The 11,367-nt window shown below is 34.9% G+C and overlaps 1 protein-coding gene across 1 annotated transcript in view; it reads left to right on the top strand.

The window, feature by feature from the left end:
• The window catches only part of LOC144966322 (prolactin-releasing peptide receptor-like), a 210,462-nt gene that overhangs the window by 23,485 nt on the left and 175,610 nt on the right, over positions 1-11,367 (top strand). The window lies entirely within an intron of this gene.

Raw genomic sequence — 11,367 nt, forward strand, 5'->3', positions numbered from 1 at the left:
AAACCGCTACCACATCAGACAATCTCACAGATAGGTTGCAACCATCACAGTCATACAGGCAACTAATAATTAACTAGCTAACTAATCACAATCCAGACGTGTGGAAGGAAGCCAAAAGAGTGTTCTTGATATTCAACAAAACTGTAAGGTTGTTCTAATATTGTTAATTTGTCTCTTCTTGAAATTGTTCTGATTTCACAGTATTCATAAACAGATCAATTGTTTCTCAATGTTCTGATATTAAAATAAGCAAATGGTTCTTCACAGGTAACTTATAAAACAGGCAAATGTTCAGTTTCTATTAGTGTCAAGCTATGAGCGTATAGCCTAAAGTTGGCTTGTTAAAGCCCAGCCTCCAACGGCTCATTCACTTTAAAGAAAGAAAATGATTTTGTTATCACATGATAATCATACGAATATAACTCTATCTATATTCGAACTCATTCAATATGTTTACTTTAAATGAGTAAATATTATTTTACTTTAACAAATCAATTTATTAATGTTGATTAATATTGCTTTACTTTGTAGATATGAAATAATATTGCTTTATAGCAAGAAAAGCTTATTTTCTTTACAACAAGAATATATTATACAATTAATTTAATTATCTGATTAATTAATTGAGACTCAAAATTTAAAGTGATATTATGATATTAATATCAAAACACAATCATAATTGTAATCACAACATATTATTCAAAATCTCACCAGAGCCGAACAGATTATAGAAATCACAAATTAAGTCTACACAAGACTTTAATCAAACTCTACACAAGAGTTATAACACAACTTGATTCAGCTCAAACTTTGAGCACCGCAAAGTCTACACAAGACTTAAATCACACTCTACACAAGAGTTAACACAAAACGTGTTTCAGCTCGAACTTTGAGCACTACAAAGTCTACACAAGACTTTAATCTAACTCTACACAAGAGTTAAACAAATGAGCCTAAAAGACTCCGCTGTGGTTATCGCTTAGAGACTATGAGCCTAAAAGACTCCGCTGAGTGGTCTGAAGAAACTGCTCAAAACTCTGGCATTTATAGGCAAAAATCAAGCAAACGAAGCAAAATTCTACCCACACAACCGGATGTTAGTCATATCCGTAAACATCTGAAATTCCTTAAAACTCCCCCAGATTCCATAATCATGGACAACAACAACCCATCCTGATACCGGACATCCTCATATCAAGGATAAATAAATTCGTCAGCCCCATAGTTACGAGATATCAATCAAGCCATACCATAACAAAGTCACTCCCGTAGAATACAGGGATCCTACTTTGCTTATAAGTTTACGGAGAAAACAAGATTGATGCCTTTCTCACAATAACACCCACACTACGTAGTTTAATTGAAACTTCCGGGCCATAGGTGCATGATCTGATACGACCTGTATCAACAAAAGAAGGGTTGTTCCAGAGGGATTACAATAACAACAACAACTAATACTACGACGACGTACATCCTGTCGTAAACTGACGCCTACACGGAAGCGTTTCGTTACGGGGTCATTGGTCACATTGCAAAGTGTGATAACCACATAGTGAAAAGTGTTCACAATTTGAGAAATATTCAACGCTACAATTGGTCATTTTGCTCAGCATGACTCATGGGTATGTTTACAACTTGCATAAACAGAGCAGCGTGTTTATATACATTGAGAAATGTCCAATCGTTGTACAGCAACAATCATGTGATCGATGACTAGGTTGGACGAAAACATGAATATAGATCGCTCCCATTGCGAGCGTAAATGGAAAGGTAGTACATATTAATTTATATGATATTAAAGAAAAATCAATTATCTATTTCATGATACAAACCGCATGTCGATAGCTTGAAAAAAACCCACAAAAAACGAGCGGCAAGGTTTTAAACAAAGCACACCAAAGACAAGTCACAGGGTGTTGAAATTCGGGCCCCCAAACCTTAGTACATACAGGACATTTCCATAATGTCATTCATGCAGTGTATGCAAAAACATACTGGTTTTATTCCCTCGTAAACACATATCATTTCAATGATGTGTGTAGGCAGCAATGTCCTCGTAAATACAGGTCATTTCAATTATATTTGCGGCAAATCACCGAGAACATAAAGGCCATTTTGATGCTTTGTTTTGACAAAAATTTCCAAGTATACACAGGCCATTTCAATGATATGTGTAGGCAAATTGTCCTTGTAAACATAGATCACTTCAACGATTTGTAGACAAAATTTATCAAGTTCACATGAGCCATTTTAATGATATATGGAAGCAAATTGCCCTTGTAAAAACAGGCTATTTGAATGATGTTGATAAGCAGAAATTCTCTCTTATGTACATGTCATTATAATGACAGGCAAAAATGCCCTCATATACATAGGTCGTCTCAATGGTGCTTGAAGGCACCAATATCCTTGTAAACCCCAGCCATTCCAATGAAGTGTATAGGCAAAAATGACCAATTATACGTATTATGCCATGTTAATGATTTGTTTATGCCGAAATGTCCAAGTACACATAGATGGACCATTTTAATTATGTGTGTAGGCACATTATCCTTGTCAACACAGGCCATTTCAATGATGTGTGTTTATAGAAATGTCCGAGCACTCACACAGGCCATTTCAATGATGTGTGTTTATAGAAATGTCCGAGCACTCACACAGGCCATTTCAATGATGTCATAGCGTGTCATCCCTGCAGTGTATGCATTTGTCACCGAATGCCTTGTCACGGTATCGATCGATCAGTTGTGGGTTCTGGGACTGAGATGCGGAAAGGTGAGAGTTTGATATCATTAATGAATAAATAGATGGACAGTCGCTGGACGAGAAATGGAATGAGGGTACAATATTAATTTATAAAGAACGCGAATGAATTATTGCATGGGTTGTTGGATATGTGTGAAGATAAATAACTATGTAAAAGTAGATTATTTCATATAATATTGATAGATGTATAGAATGACAATCAGTTGGTTCTATACACACATACGCACACACACATACACACACACATACACACACAAGGATTTATTTTTATTGGTACGAGTAGCATTTGAAGAGAGAGAGAGAGAGAGAGAGAGAGAGAGAGGGAGAAAGAGAGAGAGAAAGAGAGAGAAAGAAAGAGAGCGAGAGGGAGAGAGAGAGAGAAAGAAAGAAAGAGAGAGAGAGAGAGAAAGAGAGAGAGAGAGAGAAAGAGAGAGAGAAAGAAAGAGAGAGAGGGAGAGAGATAGATAGATAGATAGATAGATAGAGAGAGAGAGAGAGAGAGAGAGAGAGAGAGAGAGAGAGAGATACATTGTTGATAATGAGGATATTGGTAGACAAAAGGAAAATACAGCAGTTTATTAAGTCTTTTAAAAGTGCGTATAATCAATGACAGGCAAGCTACGAGGGTTGTTCTACCGGATTATATTAAATTGTTTCCTTACTGGAACATGATACGTCACTGCCCCTGCTGTTTAAACGAAGGTCGCGTTACTCTCGTCAAAATTCCTGACCTAATGAGTGGTTCCTCTTCACACCTAATTAACTCCCTGACCATACTATTCTAATGATTGCCAGAAAAACCAGGCAGTGATAGCCACTTTAAGGCAGGGTTCGATTTTACCCGTTTCTTGCATCTTACATTATTCTCAACAAAGAGAGTGCAAAAGCGATGCGAATCGGCTTCATTGAAACCCTCAACGTTTCAATTTTTGTTGAAAAATATTTTCAGCTATTTGGTAATAGAAAACATGATTGGGATGAAATTCCGTTCCGCTTTTAAAGAGTTAATTTTTTTTTAGCAATAAGAAAGAGATTTCCACTGACTCTCACTAATCTACTGATTGATGAAATTATCAATAATGAATACCAAACAATTCAATGCTGCTTACGACTCTTGGATTTTCCACTCGAGGTAGGATGTCAGTTGCTTTTTGACTGATTATTTCTATCTAAATCACAAAAGGGCCACTTTTGACGTTCAACGTAATATATGGGACGATAAAGAAACCTTAAAGTCATTGTTTAGAGTTCATATCACTATGCCAAACATAGAATTAACAAACAACCAAAGCACCAGTTTTATACATGAAAAGACAATAATAAAATCTACCATTATGCCACCCTTAATCTCAGAAAACCCTATGATTTATTAATAGAAACATAATCTTTGAAAACTGTTTCGAACCCGTTAAATAACGATTTTATTCAACGATTGTATTATATTTTTACTCAATTTAAAAAATAAAAGTTAATATATATAATATATATATATATATATATATATATATATATATATATATATATATATATATATATATATATATATACCGGATGGTCTTGATCTGATCTCGGATATAGCATGAAAATGTGAGACTATAGGACTGCTTTTTTGTTGTTGTCGTGAAATATCGTTATCCATATTTAGGTACTTTTTGTGTAAATTGCAATTTAAAACTTTAAATTATAAGTAACTTCTTTCAGAAAAACAAATGAATATCAACTATCCCTGTGTGCTATTTAATTTTTGTTGTTGTAAAATCGGCCTTAGAATCTATATTTATATGGTATGTAATCCTTGTCAGTTTATTAGCGATTTCTATGTGGGTGCTTTTTGTGGTATCCAAGACTTTTCTTTATGAATTCGATCCAATTAGTGTCTACATTATTTGAGACGACGTTTCGTTTGAATGCATGCCCAATTTATTAATTCTGGACACTAACCATTCTGAGAGTCTGGATAATATCTAACATACCCGTAATGCAGTGAAGAAAACCATAAGGTTGATATCCTGGGGTGAGACAGATGTAAATTGGCAATGAAGTGTATGATCAACACGCACACCTGCTGGGACGGTGAAGACATTCAGGTGAAGATAAGATCATAGCTGAGATCAGCAATCCGTGATTCTTAGCTTCACCTTGATATACCGGCCATAAGTTTGGAAACAAGGACAAGTGGCCAATGCTGCAGCACTCTGGAAAAACCCATATTTAAAATTTTGGCCAGAAAACTCGTCCTTCAAATATCGATCGATTTAAATGACCCTCATCTTGGCAAAAACACTCAAACCTGGACTTCACAGAATAGACAATGAAACGACATATATTATCTGGGTATCATGAAAGCAGTCTCATGTTTTAAATATTATAATAAATCAATAAGTTATTTCTGAACTTAATGGAATCAATATTTTAAATAAAATGTTAATAGTTGAGGGTTAACCAACCTAAAAATAATTTGATTCGACTCATTTATAGCAAGAGCTTGAGGCTATTTAAAAATAAATCTGAGGCGGGAAGAAAAGTGTGTGTTTTAAAAAGTTTTTTTTTTCCAAACTTGATGCTTTAAATGAACTATATAACCTATGCATATTCTTAGAACAACGTGCTTTCTTTAGTAAAGTATCACTCGACTGAAATCTAGTAGTGGGACTAAAACTACTAACGCATTGAAAAATATCGTCGATAGAGAATCGGGTATTTGAGTGTCTATTGATACTCTCCTAGATAAACTCCCGTAAGTGTCTATTGATACTCTATTAAATAAACTTCCGTCACACCCCTTCCCATAACCTTAGCAGGGCGGATCGTGTATTGAAGATCTTGTGTCTCAATGTGTTTCTGGGTGGAAAGTAATACTTAAGACTTTGTTTGGGACAAAACAAAACATTTCAATCCCAATCCACAGGAACCAGTCCTTAAACAGGCTGGAGGGAGACAAACGAATGCGGCAATGATAAATACGGACATGTGATTTGAAATTATAATATAAATGTGCAAATTATACTACCAATGTTTTTTGCTCCATAGTGGCATCATAATATTTGTATTTTCTTTTCTAATTAAAATAAAACATCCGTCCACTCATAAAAAAATCCTTTTGTGTGGCCTTTATATTGTGTAAATGAAAAATGCAAGCTATACAAATATCGTTTTCAACTGATTATGAGAGGGGATTCAAACCCATTTTAATTTTCAAATATACTCGTATTACGTTAAACCATTACACTCTCATTTTCTCTTGATGTTAGTCAAAATATGACATCGTTTAATTGATGATTACTCTGGAACCTCTTGATGTCTTTTTACAACTATCTTATAGTTCTTCATAAGCTAACCCGCGATGTGGTATCGCTAACAAACAGGATTAATGTTGTTATTAAATTCCAATGTCAACAATTTACGTGTCAAAGCACTGTGACTAGGGTTGTGATTAATCTCCTAAGCTCGACTCAAAAACCCAGTCTCTCCACCTCTTTTAGAGACCTTCATTGACCCATCGCTTGATGCTTCCCAAAAACATATTACAATACGGTAATCACGAATGAATGTGAAGACGATCGTACCTGTCCTTCAAATATTGAACAATTAAAATGACCCCCATCTTGGCAAAACCTCTTAAACCTGGAAATTCATTGAAGGGCGAGGTTTATGGTCAAAATTTTGAAAACGTGTATTTTCAGATTGCGGCATTCAGCTTAACAGTCAATAAAATTGATTGATATTACTTTGACCTCCAACTAACAATTACTTACTTCCGACTTTCTTTAGAAGATCGTAGTTATATAAATATAAAACTCGGGGCGGCGGGAGGGAAGGGGTGTCAGGTTGTGATTTTATGGAGAAGACTAGCTGAGACAGTCATTATTCTTGTACGAATAACACAATGAGACCCAGTTTTTATACCTCTTCAAATACCAAATTGGCAATATTGAACTATTTAAAAAATTGATTGTTTGTATCATCAGGACTACGGATCTAAGGTTTCATTTTATCATAGTTTTGTTGGGTTTTTTTTTTTTTTGGGGCGGGGGGGGGGGGGGGGGGGGACGGGGAAGGATGTTTTTTCTTCTTGTATTTTTCTCTCAGCATTGTCTGGCACTGTTTCAAACGTTGATTTTTAGATCTTTATATTACACCTGTGCCTTCCCCTTTATTTTTAGCAGTGAAGTTTTACTAATTCTGAGCAGTGCGCTATTATTTCGCAGTTATTTCGATACGCACTCAATAAAGTACAATCACTCAGTAACAGCTCTTTGAATTTGGCAGACGTCTGTATAACGCAGACTCAAGTAAGGTCCTTTTGTGGGTGTCAGACACTAAACTGTATAAATTTGAAACATAAAACCACGTTATCCTACGTTTCCAATAAACTGAATGATACATAAATCAATTTTGCTGCTCTCTTCTTTCAATTATAAATATCAACATAGCTCAAAATATATGTAAAACGTATCTATAAAAATCCTTAAATAAATTTGCAATTCATTTTTAAATTTCAGATTCTTTCCCCAACGTTATATTTCATCATAAATGTTTACATCGACTGTATGTACGCAGAGTAGGTAATGGCGATAGTTGTTCCGTGGATTTTTAATTAATTTTTTTGTTGTTGACTTTGCTTTCGCACTCAACAGAGTTCTAGGAGTCTGTCAGTTCCAGCAAATCATACTATGCTCCCAGTCCAGGCAGGCTAAGATTTGTTGAGTTTCTTTTTTTTTTTTTGAAAGGGGGGGGGTGTTTATTCTTCTTGTATGTTTCTCTCAGCATTGTCTGGCACTGTTTCAAACATACATTTTAGATCTTTATATTACACCTGTGCCTGTTCCCTAATTTGTCAAGTTAATATTATATACAATAGACAAGCGTCCTATCTATAATATGGCAAGGAATTTACTGTTCGTAAGTCAGGACAAAAATCGGGACAAACTCCAGCCTCATGGCGTGGATCTTCTGACTCTAAAGAACCTTTTAATACCTTGTCACTTAGCACAGGACTCCCATAAATAATTGGGTGATTTTTTTTTAAACATCAGGAATGGCTAGATAACTAAGAGAAAATGGGTAAGAACCAATGGTGGATAATGGAAAATATATGGGTAATAAATGAGAGGAATGAATAGGAATTCCCAATGACGTCACTCGAAGGCAATAAATCAATTCGAAATGGGTTTAACTAGTTTTTTAAAAAAAGAATAGCTAGGTCTGTTATTATGTTATCCTTTTCCTTCGCTATAAAATATTATTTTTGTCTATTATTGATTTTAGCAATAAATGTAATTATCCCTGATAAATAAATATGGAATAACATATCTTAAATGTTGTTGATGTCGTTTACTAACGGGGTATTATGTTGTGTTGGAACCAGTTTCGTTTCTTTTCTTGGATAATGTATAAATGTTAGGCATTAAAAATATTCATTACGTCTTGCCATCTCGTCAACTACAAATAAATAGCTTTCATGGAAATAACTCTAAATCTTGATTTTGGACAAACAGCCTAATTAAATATCTTACATGGTATCTTGTTCAAATTTTGAATGAAGAGCTGATCAGTGTGTATTAAACAGTGCTGGACAAAGAACATCTCACAAAATCAGTCTTCCTCCACTGGGGATGGAACCTCAGACCTACTGATTACACTTCAAATTTCGATGAGAAAATAATCCAGTATTATGTCCTAATAACGATCAAGACGGGAAAAATGAGTTTTAAGTCAAAATAATGAGAATTCGAAAGGCAAAAGTCTTTAAAACTTGTTTTACCAGTTAACTGCCGTACATCAGAAAGATGCGTATTTAAAACTTTGGCCAAAAAACTTGCCCTTCATATATCGATCCATTTAAATGAATCTCATCTTGGCAAAAATTCTCAAACCTGGGACTTGATTAAAGACCCCGCGAGGTCCCAGGGTTGGGAGGTTTACCAAGATGAGGGTCATTTAAATCGATCGATTTTTGAAGAACGAGTTTTCTGACCAAATTTTTTGATACGAGTTTTTTTTTTCCAGAGTACGGCAGTTAACTAGTTAAATAAAAAAAAAACAAACAGCAAAAAAGCACTCTCTTGAATGAAGACAGTTATGATAACTCCCATTTGACATGTTAAACCCAGCATCATGTCATTCATGGGATGGAAATATCATGGCAATCTATATTTTGCCGTAATCTGAAAATAATAAACATTAAAAAAGGTTTGACCAGATATAATAGATCGTCCTTTAAATAAAGACCGTGAGAGCTTTTGACAATTAAGATGGGGGTCATTTTAATCGATAGATTTGTCAATGACGTTTTTTTCTGGCCAATGTTTTAATGGTGATATTTTTAGAGTGTATCAGTAGAGGCTAAAACCTGCTATTATATAGCTGGACTACTTCCTTGTTTCATGTAGTCAGCTGGTAGAGTGCCATACAAATATGCGAAAGAGTTTGAGCTGTTGGCAATCATTCTGACCTATCTTATAGATAGAACGAAGTTGACGTCACTCAGGTCTTTGTTATTGTTTTTTTTTGCCATCCGCGTTTATGAGTAATTCTCACTGCACTGTATTAACCAGACGGTAAACGACCATGCTTACACACAGTTTTGTGTGTTGGCCAGTTATACTTCCGGATGGCAATACTGTGAACTTCTTAGCCACGTGCATATTATCTATATGAAGTATGAATTGTGGTCCTTGGTTCGAGTCACGCAAAAATAGTTCATGAGAAAAAACCATCTACTTGCAATACCTCATCCCACTCAGGTGTAAAATGAATACCTGGCATCCAACGCGTTTTCTCTGTCGAAAACAAAATTGTAATAGCGCCCTTATGTACTCGTAGTTCTACTGTCTCGTCGTGTGTGTCAAGTGTTGCTATTAGCTTAGAAAAACATTTATTAGCAGATGTTATGCTATAGAAACACTTAATATTTTTTGTTTATTCAACGTAAAAGCCGTCTGGCCAAAATAAAGAACAAAAGTTGTTTTGACATTGTCCACGAGAGCATCTTCGGAGGGATGGCGAAAAATAATATGTCATTTGTCAATTATATTCACAAGATCTCCTATTCGTTTACATAGAAAATATCGTGACGTCAAACAGAATTGAGGGTTTTGATTTCATGATCATCGGATTACATTTTCCTCTTCAAGACAATCTCTTGTCAAAACAATCAATTTGACCTTCATTGGTTTAACTCACTCAATCCTAGAAGTTTTTTATACTTTTCAAGATTGGAAAAAAAAATGTATTAAAATGAACGTGTGCATATATATTTTTATTCAACTACCTTTAACATGTAAAAATGGAAAACATAAGCTTTGATACTACTCCTATAATTCGTCTCTCTATGTAATAAAAAGACATGGGGTAAAAGTAACCCGGGTAAACTACGGATATAGTCGGTGTCAGGGTTGAGTGAGTTAAAATTTGAGAATCCTCTTTTATTAAAGAATTGATTTGATTAGCTTTGTTTTTTTTCTTCCGACGAAATTGCATTATCTTAAAATTATTTCATCACGAAGGCAAAATGTTGTTTTTACAAACACCCAAGATGAAAAATATTTTTTTTTATGTAAACACGTTCGGATGACAGCTATAGTTGTGACCCATCTCCTCACAATGATATGTTATGTCGGGGCAAATCAGATTCCATGAAGTGATCTTAAAGTTAAAATGACCGGAAATATACAATTTTGGTTATAACAGTTAACAGTTAGTTGCCGTATTCTGAAAGACACGAATTAAAAGATTTGGCCAGAAAACTCGTCCGTCAAATAGTGATCGATTTAAATTACCCTAATCTTGTCGAAAACTCTTAAACGTGGGATTCCTTGAAGATCTCGCGAGGTCCCAGGTTTGAGAGTTTTTACCATGGTGAGGGTCATTTAAATCGATCGATATCTAAAGGAAGAGTTTTATGGCCAAATTTTAAAATATACGTGTTTTTTCCGGAGTACGACAATTCATTAAGGGCAGTGACCTGAGCTGTACTTTGCCCCAATTTTATTAACGTACTCACAAAGATGACTTTTTCACACCAACTTTTTCAGGCCAAATTTGGAATACGTGTCATTCGAGAGTACGGTAGTTAGCTGGTGACGTTGTGATATTCATTCACCTCAATAATTCATAAAGACTGTAATCTTTTATCAAGTCTCATCTTATTATTTTCTTTTTATTATAGATTCAGTTCATAGCGTCTAAACTCCCATATGTAAAAAGTGATGTGTCACAAACATTGTATAGATAGTTCGAAGATGACGTCAATCAGGTTTTTTATTATTGTTTTTTGCCATCCGCGTTTATGAGTAATGCTCACTGATCTGTATTAACCTGACTATAAACGTTCATGGATACACACAGTTTTGTGTGTTGGTCCGTTATACTTCCGGATGGAAATGTTATGTGCTTCTAAGCCAAGCGCATACTATCTATAGTTTTGCAATACGAATCTCATCGGACTCAGAAAACAACGTAACATTTTTTTAATATGGCCAGAAAACTCAGAAAACTGCTTTCTCATCTTGTCTAAAACTCTCATCCTCACTAAATGAGGTTCATTTTAATCAATCGTATTTGAAGGACGAGTTTCTTGTTCAAAATCTTTAAAATGTG

This window comes from Berghia stephanieae, chromosome 2, assembly GCF_034508935.2.
Source record: "Berghia stephanieae isolate SIO BIC M18660-M18661 chromosome 2, UCSD_Bste_1.3, whole genome shotgun sequence".
NCBI lineage: Eukaryota > Metazoa > Mollusca > Gastropoda > Nudibranchia > Aeolidiidae > Berghia > Berghia stephanieae.